The sequence below is a fragment of the Haliotis rufescens genome, unplaced genomic scaffold (genome assembly GCF_023055435.1).
Source record: "Haliotis rufescens isolate VD_foot unplaced genomic scaffold, xgHalRufe1.0.p SCAF_2, whole genome shotgun sequence".
Classification (NCBI taxonomy): Eukaryota; Metazoa; Mollusca; class Gastropoda; order Lepetellida; family Haliotidae; genus Haliotis; species Haliotis rufescens.
Genome location: NW_025963890.1, coordinates 61767889 through 61780477, shown reverse-complemented (window position 1 = coordinate 61780477; position 12589 = coordinate 61767889). Strand labels below are relative to the sequence as shown.

Below are 12589 nucleotides of genomic sequence, written 5' to 3'. Positions count from 1 at the left end.
CTACATCAATCTCAGAGACACCCGACCTACATCAATCTCAGAGACACCCAACCTACATCAATCTCAGAGACACCCGACCTTCATCAATCTCAGAGACACCCGACATTCATCATTCTCAGCGACACCCGACATTCATCATTCTCAGCGACATCCGACCTACATCAATCTCAGAGACACCCAACCTACATCAATCTCAGAGACACCCGACCTACATCAATCTCAGAGACACCCGACCTACATCAATCTCAGAGACACCCGACCTACATCAATCAAATTGGACACCTGACCTCCATCAGTCAAATTGGACACCCTACCTCCACCAGGCACCAGGCACTCTGATGACACTTTCTCACAGAACACCTAGCTAAGTCAATCTCACACAACACCTTCCTGAATCAATTTCACTGGACACCTACTTAAATCAGTTTCCCTGAATACCTTACTAAATTAAGTCTATTGACAGGCAAACTGATTATAATAAGAAAGAACTCCCAAAAACGTATTACTTACAGTTACTTAAATTGCTATTGGACACACCTACACAGCAAACAGCAGCAACCACTGGGCCATCTGTTCTTATGTCGACCCGTGAAGATCCGGGGTAGAATAGGTCTTCAGCAACCCATGCTTGACGTAAAAGGTGACTATGCTTGTTGTATAAGGCGACTAACGGTATCGGGTGGTCAGACTCGCTGACTTGGTTGATGCACGGTCATCAATCCCAATTGCATGGACCGATGCTCATGATATCAATCACTGGATTGTCTGGTCGAGACTTGATTATTTACAGACCGCCGTCATATAGCTGGAATATTGCTCAGTGCGGCGTAAAACAACAAACCAAACCAAACATCTAATAATGTCAACTTCAAAGCACTGTCACTCCTCAGTGTTATAATATTGAACAGCCAACAATGCACCTCAGAAAGCAATAAATTAGCCAGCATCATAAAAAAGCAAATACGCCATTCAAGAATCTGTGAAACTTTGGGTAGAGAAACGAATTCATTGCCAGGATTATACTTTAAGCTGATTCCTCCATGATGAGCATCATTTGAAGGTATCAATAATACTGTTCTGATAAAACTAGTTTATTAATGTACTACTAGTGCCAGCATGTCTCGAACCACTTGCATTAATTTATAGCCCTAATCAAGTCAAGTGGAAGGGTGGTTCATCGTCAAACCTCTTCCCCTCAGCAGGTCAAGTGTGACCCATAGACCTGGAACATGCATGTATGGTTTACATTACACAGACAGAGCTCCTCTCACACCCTTTGATGTCATAAATACTACACTAACGAAGGACTCAGTAATTACTGCCTACATCAAAGAGGACATGAAGACTGCAAATGCTGATTCCTGAGCAAAGTGGAGGGCTGTTTGTTTCCAAATGTGCAGTACGAGATACCATCCAATTAGATGTAATATCAAAGACATACACATGTATTAGTCAGAGTCTCGTAGCATGACAGATCCATGCTTCATTGGAAATGTCCTTGCCAGTCTAAACGACTGATGTATCATATCTATTGCAGCAGTGAGTTTGTGAGATGTGATGGGGTGAGTGTGTGAGTGCATGGGTAGTTGAGTGGGCGAGTGAGTGTGTGGGCAAATGGGTGGGTGAGTGAGTGAGTGAGTGAGTGACATGATTGGGTGAGTATGTGAGTGCATGGGTTGTTGAGTGGGTGAGTGAGTATGGTTGACTCGGTGAGTGTATGGTTGACCAGGTGAGTGAGTGAGTAAGTGAGTGAGTGAGTGACATGATTGGGTGAGTATGTGAGTGCATGGGTTGTTGAGTGGGTGAGTGAGTATGGTTGACTCGGTGAGTGTATGGTTGACCAGGTGAGTGAGTGAGTGAGTGAGTGAGTGAGTGAGTGAGTGAGTGAGACATGATTGGGTGAGTATGTGAGTGCATGGGTTGTTGAGTGGGTGAGTCAGTATGGTTGACTGGGTGAGTGTATGGTTGACTAGGTGAGTGAGTGAGTGAGTGAGTGAGAGTGAGTGAGTGGCCTGAAACTAATCAGGCCATATCATGGAGACCAATGGTTGACTCCATAAGCAATGATCCATGGCACATCTACACAGGGACACATCACTCAGGATCCATATCTGATCAAGAGATGAAGGCATAACAAGCATGAGGCACCCATGGTCTCAGATCAGTTAATTTTTTTAGGTCACTGACGGATTGTAATCTAAAAAGGTTTTATTCAAGTTTGGTGATGGTATTGAAGAATGTTTCAGGTATAAGTACCATGAAAATGTACAACTGCCATTTGTCTCATTGGGCATCACAAGATGACACCTGTCTGGCACTTCTTTCTATCCTGTCATTTTGTACAACCATGTAGAACTGTATACAAACTCTGTCCAGCCTTGTAGAACTCGATAGAACTGTATAATCCTGTACAAACCATCACTACCATGTATAACTCTGTACAACCCTATACAACTTTGTACAATGCTGTACAAACCTACACAACCATGTATAACTCTGTACAACCCTATACAACTTTGTACAATGCTGTACAAACCTACACAACCATGTATAACTCTGTACAACCCTATACAACTTTGTACAATGCTGTACAAACCTACACAACCATGTATAACTCTGTACAACCCTATACAACTTTGTACAATGCTGTACAAACCTACACAACCATGTATAACTCTGTACAACCCTATACAACTTTGTACAATGCTGTACAAACCTACACAACCATGTATAACTCTGTACAACCCTATACAACTTTGTACAATGCTGTACAAACCTACACAACCATGTATAACTCTGTACAACCCTATACAACTTTGTACAATCCTGTACAAAACTACACAACCATGTATAACTCTGTACAACCCTATACAACTTTGTACAATGCTGTACAAACCATCACTACCATGTATAACTCTGTACAACCCTATACAACTTTGTACAATGCAGTACAACCCTATTCAACCAAATCCACCTTTGTATAATACTGTACCTATCTACACAACCCCATACAGCTCTGTACAAATCTATACAACTCTGAACAATCTATACAACTGTTAAATGCTGTTTTCCTCTGTACAAACATACACCACACTGCACTATACAAGCCTATACAAGCCTGCCGTTCCCCCCACCACCACCCTCGTATTACCCGAGCCCTGCCCCTATAGTGTAACCAGGAGCAGGCTGTCTGGCTCCATAACAAGCTGACCTGCCTGCATCACGATGATGGATGTGTAAACCCACTTCATTAATATCAATAAATACAACCTTGCAGCCAAATATATAGAATTCCAAACGAACAAATGTTCCCTTGTGTCGCTTCTTGCGTATTGTTATAAGCGATTGCATTCACTTCCCCAAACATACAAATTATTATAAAAACATTGCAAGTGCCATAAGGGCCAAAGATAGAAGAAAAAGTTTCCGTGTCTAACTGACCTGGTGCCAGTCTAAAATGCCTCTTGGTATTCAGAGAGTATTTCAAGGAACTCTGAAATACATCTGGATGAATGATAAAAATCTATTCCTGTCTTTTGCAACAAAATCTTCACCTCTTGTATATTTGTAGTGATTAACATTTCACACACTTCCTGTGAAGAGCATGGCTCTCCTGCATCTACAACCGCTTCAACTCCTTGGAACAATATCATGTAATTAACTGAGCAGGAGTTTGAGACAGAGTGCCGATATTAGACCATAGTGACAATAACAGACTGTGACCGAGTCTACAAGCCCAAACCTGTCTCTTGGTAATATTTTCAGTAGATTTCAGTGTTAATATATCGATTATCAGCTGAGCTTACTGGAGCAAACAAAATTTTTAAAATGGCTGAAGTCGCAGGCTGCATTAACAAGAGTGCCAGAACCATGACGTTCCATCATCTTGATATAGAGGTGGGACAGGACATGTTTGTTTGTTTGTTTGTTTGTTTGTTGTTTAACGATGCACTCAGCAATATTCCAGCTATATGACGGCTGCCTGTAAATAATCGATTCTGGACCAGATAATTCAGTGACTGACAACATGAGCATCGATCCACGCAATTGGGATCGGGGACAGGCTTTCCCTTTTCACCCACACCTGATCACATCACTGATTGTCAGTGATCCATACACATCATTTTCACTACTATTTAACACCTCATGGGAAGTGTTTCAGTGGATAATCGGAACTGGTTATTCTCTGGCATTTATGTATAATTTTTACAAGGTGGTGTTGAGATAAGGTAGTCAATACATAAATTTGTATACCTGGGTACTATATCCTGCATTCAACACACTGAAGACGTTAATATTTGTAAGAACTGATCTCCATAAACTTGAAGATTCTCCTCTTCATGATAATACTGAGCCCCGATCGACATAGCCTTCATGACGCCGTGACATTCGTAAGACGATGATAAATTATAGGTCGTACACTGCGAACGCTTTGTGGATCATTCCCATGCATGTCAATAGCTTTCAACTGCGCTGCTAGTTCACTTTAGTATTCCGGACTAACTGAACCTTGATGTAAACTGATAAAAACAATCAGCTGCAACTGTTCTCCTAGTACTTCATTGCTCAAGAAGATATTTCATAAACAGCAAACACATCTTCCTTATACAATGCACTGACAAATTGGGCTATAAATGCTATATTTCACATTAGCAATATTAGGCTTAAGGGTCGGATGATTAGACTTCAAATATAATACTCGACTTGCATGGTGATTAGAGATGAAGAGACCTTTCAAGGTATGAACTTCTCAAAGTAATCCATTTAGTGATCATTGAACAACAGAAACATTCAGATCAAAAGGTGGTTTTACCAGTGGAGTGTTTGTTTGTTTGTTGTTTAACGCCACACTCGGCAATATTCTAGCTGTACGACAGCACCGGTGGAGCAAGTGAGTCGGTTTAATGCCTCAATGTTGTGAGTGAGTGAGTGAGTGAGTGAGTGAGTGAGTGAGTGAGATTTGGGTTTAATGCCACTTTGATCAGTATTTCAGTTATATCATGGCATGTCAGTCTGTTTAAGTGGCGAAGGCCCAAGACATTCACCACTTGGGTGAAACCAAAAAGCATGAATATGGTGCAGACAAACCAAGAGTCATCAAGGACATTTATGGGATTCAAACCCACCATCAACAACGATTAAGGGACACAACTCTGCACTGTGATGAGAGCCCTTACTTAAGACAGACAGGCTAACCACTACCTTACCACCTGGCCTGTGAAAATCCGGGTTAGAATAGGTCTCCAGCAACCCATGCTTGCTGAAAAAGACAACTATGCTTGTTGTAAGAGGCGACTATCAGGATTGGGTGGTCAGGCTCACTGACTTGGTTGATGCAAGTCATCTTATCCCAAATGCATGGACCGATGCTCATGATGTCAATCACTGGATTGACTGGTCCTGCCTCGATTATTTACAGACCGCCGTCATATAGCTGGAATATTGCTGAGTGCGGCACTAAACAAACAAACCCTTACCACCAGACCACCAGTCCGAGAGCCATTGATAGCCAACCTCACCATCCCACCTGACTCTACCCTTTCCTCTCACCGCCACGCCGCGGGGCAGTCGGGTAGCCTAGTGGTTAAAGCGTTCGCTCGTCACTCCAATGACCTGGGTTCTATTCCTGACATGGGTACAATGTGTGAAGCCCATTTCTGGTGTCCCCTGCCGTGATATTGCTGGAATATTGCTAAAAGCGGCGTAAAACCAAACTCACTCACTCACTCACTGACACACTGTGATAAAACTGAAATACTGTCAAAAGCAGCTATAAACCCAACTCACTAACTCACTCACCCTGTCCGGGAGCCATTGATAACATCTTCTTGTGTATCATAAACAAGATATATTTAGAAAACGAACATTTACCTACACGCCAAACTTGTCTTCGCTACTAGACAGTGATTGTATTCCGTAATGTGTTGGCACTGATGAGGAAGCCTGCGTTTACCAAGTCATTACCTGACACTACTTGCTGTTGTCTGCCTGCTGCCACCATTACCACTCCGTGAGGTAACCAGCCCTCTGACATGGGGCATGTTCAGTGAGAGCCACAGATTAGGTTAGATCTACATCTAATAGCAATTTACAACATTCAAACGAAAGTCATCAATGTATGTCAGGAGATATTCATAAAAAATACACTCACATACTTCCGTCATAACCCACTAGAAAACACATCCTACCAACAGAATGAGTCTGCTTCTGTTTTTGCAGTTCTATTTCCACACCAGAAGCTTTGCCAAGGCTGAAAATGCTTTCATCACATTCATCAGTAACAGGTGGTAACAGTTGTGTCACTATCACAAAAATTTAAAATGAGAAATTAAGTATTTTCTCTTGTATACAAAAATGATTTCCTACACTTGCCATCTTTCTTATGGTGAGTGAGTGAGTGAGTTGGGTTTGATGCCGTTTTGAACAGTAACCGAGTTATATCCCAGCATGTCAGCTTAATGTGGGAGGAAAGCCATAAATGATGCAGGTCGCAGACGTTTACCACTTTTGTAAAACCGATGAGCATGGGTATGGTGCTGACAAACCTAGAAACATCATTGGAATGAACCGGGATTCGAACCCAGGATCATTGGTTGCTGGTATGCCCAAGGGGCAGAACCTCTGCACAGAGAACTGCAGTGCCTCAGGCGAATAGGCCACCTGTGCCCCCTCTATCTTATGGTAAAAGAGGTAGTCAACAAGGAAATGTCAGAAATCCTTCCTGGATTTTACCACAGACCTATATAACATTATTTTTTACAAGTCCGTGATTTAACTCATCTGGGACACAAGCTACATAATTTCAAACCCTTCATCAAATTTGTATAATGATTCGTCCTAAATTAAGCAAAACTAAACACTGAACTCTTGATTCAAGAGTAATCTACCGCTAAACTCACAACTCTTAACCTAATCTAACTTTTCACAGAAATCACAAATTACACACGGAGACCACCCATCATTAACTGAGACTATTTTCCAAACTGAGTTACAATCTAATCACACCTGCAGATATGGAAGTAATATTGGCCATTCCGTGTAATCCTAACAGCCCCTTCCTCCCTGACAACGCCAATAACCTGTCTACACCAATAGGTGGGATGTTCAGGCTGTATAGTTTATGGATCTCATAACAGAGTCTTCCATTATCAGGACAAGGCCCTGCAGCCATCTCCCTTCATCTCATGGCAAGGCAGGGTCTGTATTCAGACATACATCACCGAAACAAAAGGGTTAACTAGAGGATATTGGCTTCAATGGCCACACTCCCGCCTTTTCCTTGCTGATCCATATATTCCATCAATTCACCTTTGAAATCTACACTGTCATGACAACAAGGGGGTTCAGCATTGATGAATTAACATGGGTGTGTATTCTGCATATCTTCTATGACTCAAGCATTCATTGGGATATTGACGCTAAATTCAATACCCTGTTGCCATAATTAAACTCCACAACCATAGTGATCTTTATGACCAATGAAATCAGCTGGAAAGCCAACAATCCCACGTGTATTTGAGCCCACAAATCAGCCATCCATCTGTTATGATTAATAACACAATTAAGGAGAAATCACATTAATAACGCGTTTTGACCTAACAGCATTTGTTTACATCTCAGCATGAAATTCACATGCTCCATGGCTCCCTCGGTCGGCCCACAGCCAATATCTTACAGTCAAGCTGACACAAGTCCCATATCCCTCAGCCAGACCTACACACAACCAAAACAAGACAATTCTCACCTCTTAGGAAATATCAAATCCGATTTGCAATGTGTATGTATCCAAAGTAAAAGAGAAATTCCCTTGCGAGGTCCTTAACTGTTGAGCGAACAGCTGCAGAATGCTACCAAAGAAAAAGACAGTATTCCTGCATTTGAAGCTGTCGCTACCAATCAGTGGCTGCGCTGGCCTGGTGCTGGTCTCACGCCTGGCCCATTAATCCAGCACACGTGGATGAGGGGCAGGCCCACTGGGGAGTCTACACACCACACCAATGCTGACGTACAACTGGGGGACTCCTGAAGCAACCTGTGCATCTTTATTAGCACTAAGCAATTACTATTATCATCGGAAGGTTTTATTGGCTCTTTACTCTTCTACAAGACAAAGATGTGTACCTGCCTTGCCAAAATCATTCCCATATTATTCAGAGATTTGTCTGCAGAGAGTGTCCCGGTCTAGAAGTTTTGAAACTTTTTCGGTTGTAGTGGCACATTGAACATAATATACTACTCTCAAGAAACAATGTTAACTCACTGGTTTTAGACTAGAGGTGTTTCTGAGTGAGGGAATGAGCCAGTTTTTGGGTGAGTGAGTGGTTGGGTGGGTGGAATTTTACACTGCTCTTATCAATATCACGGGACAGTGGTATTGGGGGAAAGGCCAGAAATGGGCTTCAAACTTTGTACCCATGCAGGGAATAAAACCTATGTCTCTGAGCCAAGGCTATAACACCTTGACCACCTACTGTCCCCAGGTGTGAAGAGTGCAGCTGCATGGATGTTTGTGTAATTAGTGACACATAAACAAGATGGAAGATGAAAAACACTTCCTTTTGTTGTGTCCAAATTATCGTTATGAAAGACAGTTACTTCTTCAAACACAGGATTTATTAAACTGCCAAAATGATAATATAATCTGTGCAAGTATCTTGAACCCCTGCCCTGAAAAAGCAAACTATGTTTCACAATTATCTCTGACATGTTTATTAAAAGAACCTATCTTAAGACAACGTTTAGATATCATGTTAAATCTTTACTACAACTATTGTGACTTATCAATGCAGTATCTACACTAAGTGTACACTGCCAGCCACCTCATGATGTATATAAATGTTTATATACTGTGACTGAACATAACATGTAATATCTCTTCATATAATGTACATTATATATATCTACCTCTCATGTCTATATTCTATTTATTCCCATATGTAGATGGTTTGTTCTCTTCCCTACGAGGGTGTTCTGTGCAATAAAAATTCTTGATTCTTGATTCATATTGTGTCATGACACTGTTCACTCTGTTCACATTTAGGCAAGCAATGAATACCCCTTGATCTTAATCAACCGATGACATTTTATGTACAATATCATCAAATATGTAATCTTGAATGGGTTTTTTTGTCTACAGGAATGTATATATATATATGTATGTATGTATGTATGTATGTATGTATGTATGTATAATAATGTTTTGTCATTTTTTTCATTATTTTTTTGTAATTTTTATTTTTATAACAAAATGGCATCTGTCCCATAATGGAATGTTTCTGCAATAAGTCTTAACTTATCTTTGGGACATGTTGATGATTTAGGATAATTTTGCTTCTGACAAAAGTATATATATTCTTTATAGAATCACACTGTTTGACTATGTCTATATTGCCTCTGTTTCATAATTGAATGTTTTTGCAATAAATATATTATCTTATCTTATCACACTGTCTATATCTCTTATGGTGTTTCAATGTGTGTGCCACTCAACCCTAGATCTTGAGTAAAGATGGGACTATTCAGATAGCGCAATTACTGACAGAGCTCGTACATATTCCTGCAGTGTGGCTGGTACCTACATCATCTTCTTAATGAGACTTCTTCAAAACAAGACATCTCATAAACCAGAAACTTCATCTTTCTGATAATTCAAGTAAACCCAACTATTTACGCAACATACCAATACCGTAAATTTTTATTTTCAACAGATCCAAATGCACCCTTAACTGAAAACCACGCCTACAAAACATACACAAGACTTGCACAAGCCTCTAAGGCAATAATTATTTGCTTAAATCATAATTTTTCAAGATTATATAAATAAAAAGAACAAGTTGTCCTTAATAAAGACTGGCATCAGGCTAATCAAGACTTGCCTGTTATGAGGATAGAATTACCATACAGCCATGGACGTCAGAACAGCCTTAGAGCAAGGTTGTACATACTCAAGTAGTGCCCTTTATCCTCCCATTGTCCTCCTTCCAATCAAGCACAGCCTGAAGGCACTCCTTGACCAAATGTAGCTTGAAGCAAGTCTACAACAAAGTGCCTGGCTGCTCTGAACTAAGGAACCTGGACTTGCAGTCTTGTAGGCAATGATAATGAGTCTTAATCTAAATTCATTTTACAAATAAAAGACTGACAGACTGTACTGTCTGCTAACGTAGATTTGCCTTTAAATAAGGATAGAATTACTATACATCCATGGACTCATAATTCAGTTTTGACTTGGAGCAAGGCTAGGAGGAACCCGACCCATGACCGTCCATCAGGCCATGGCTGCTGACTGTGAGGAATGACCTCGGGTCAATGAGCTTTTGTTGAGGAGGAGGAGCTCTCTAGTTCGTCCAACTTAAACAGATTTTCCCACATGAGGCCATCCAGAAGATGCCCCCATTACTGACTGATTGGATTATTGTTACTTCTTCAAGGTGCAGACCGTGTGCTGCAGAGTTAACTTGAAAATAAAACATAATTAATTTATGCCGAGGATGCATAACAGATGTGCAATTTAGCTGGTGGGGTGCTAGCCACCTTACCAACACATCATGTCATTGCATGTTATTACTAATGTATGCGATGCTGAACCACAGCATATGGTTACGTATACCACGGTTGTAGATATAACAACTCTAGCTGACAATCTGGTGTGGGATAACATTACTGTTTACACAATTTATAGAATACTGTCACTGTTTTAACATGGAATGTTTGTACAAGACAATTTCTTGTACCTTGTACCATATAATGATCTGTACATGATTTTGTTTGTTTGTATGTTGTTTAACGCCGCACTCAGCAATATTCCAGCTATATGACGGCGGTCTGTAAATAATCGAGTCTGGACCAGACAATCCAGTGATTAACATCATGAGCATCGATCCAAGCAATTGGGATACAATGACATGCATCAACCAAGTCACCGTGCCTGACCGTCCGATTCTGGTAGTCGCCTCTTATGATAAATGTCACGCCTTTTACATCAAGCATGGGTTGCTGAAGACCTATTCTGACCCGGATCTTCAAAGGTGGATCTATACATGAAAATGCACTAACACATAACATGTTGGCTGTATTTTGTTGGCACAGCCATATATGAGATTACCCCTGAAAAGCTCTCCTATTATAGAGCATCTACAGCGACAGAAACTTAAATTTCTTTCCCACTCGTTCTTATAATGATAACATACAGCAAAAACCTTAAAAATGGCAAATTTCTACTGGTCCTTAAGATACCGTAACCATTTCTAATAGGCAGTTTGGCAAGGACAATAGGACTAGTGACAATATCTATTGTTGGTCTAGTGCACAGATTTTGAAATACAAAACAATGCCCACTCTACATAGATCCACCATGGCAACACTACATTATTACCCTATTTTTATTATCACTAACATGATGTATAATGTCTTGTTTTATGTTATTATAATATCTTAACTGTTTCAACTCATTCCAAAGTGGTTGAATATGTACAACAAAACTATCGTATCTTAAATATATATCTTAAATATATATCTTAAAATAATCAATTCTGGGCAAGACAACCATTGGTTGATGAAATGACCAATGAATCGCATCTTTGCAGTACAATGACACACAATCAGTCATATGACTGACATTGAAGCCATCAAACTCTCATTTGATTCTCCTGTTTTGGGCTACTGGGACCTATTCTGTCAAGATTCACAAAGACGACACTTTATCTTTGTCTAACATGATCAAGAAAACATCAACATAAAAACACTACCATAGACTATAACCTTTACAATCTCTTAATCAAGGGACCCGTGAAGATCCGGGGTAGAATGGGTCTTCAGCAACCCATGCTTGCCGTAAAAGGCGACTATGCTTGTCGTAGCAGGCGATTAAGGGGATTGGGTGGTCAGGCTCATTGACTTTGTTTGATGTCATCGATCCCAATTGCGTGGATCAATGCTCATGATGTCAATCACTGGATTGTCTGGTCCAGACTCCATTATTTACAGACTGCCGTCATACAGCTGGAATATTGCTGAATGCGGCATAAAACAAACAAACAAAACTTAATCAAGGACTTGTCATGTCATCAGAGCCAAAGGAAAAGAACTTCAAAGACTTCTTTAAATTCCACAACATCGAAAAACATGGATTAGAAATATCAATACAAGCTGTTTTCGTAAAATATATTTACCAAATTGTGCAAGTAAATAATCTAATTCTGTAATACATAAGCCAACACCAGCAGCAGAGCTATCAAACTGACAAGTTTTATACATGAGTTATCTCCTTCTATCTCTGGATGGCTGACATCTACAGTGGCTGTTCAGGGTTTTATCTCCCCATTACATAATACACCACCTGACCCATGCCGCACAAACACGCCTCAATCCTCTGACATATGTCCACAGGCTCTAGCTCCATGCATCGGTTTTCCTTATCAAATTTATATTTCTTTTTTTTTTTAATGTTCCCCATGTTGTATGTCTTATCAGGAACCACATTACTGCCATGAACAGCTCATTTCATTTCCAAATACATCATTGCGACGAAGGCGGATGTTTTGACTTTCTCTACATCTGACATAACAATAGCAATCACAGGACCCTTGTT

At 40.5% G+C, this 12589-nt stretch overlaps 1 protein-coding gene across 5 annotated transcripts in view; it reads right to left on the bottom strand.

Moving 5' to 3' along the window:
• Positions 1-12589, bottom strand: part of LOC124142441 (tyrosine-protein phosphatase Lar-like) — a 483544-nt gene that overhangs the window by 327004 nt on the left and 143951 nt on the right. For 2 of the 5 annotated variants that reach the window (XM_046510951.2, XM_046511050.2), the window contains exon 1: positions 7745-7889. The exons of the other annotated variants lie outside the window; for them this stretch is intronic. The gene's annotated coding sequence lies outside the window, so the exon portion shown is untranslated. Of the gene's footprint in view, positions 1-7744; positions 7890-12589 lie in introns of those variants that run through there. 5 annotated transcript variants of the gene reach the window in all.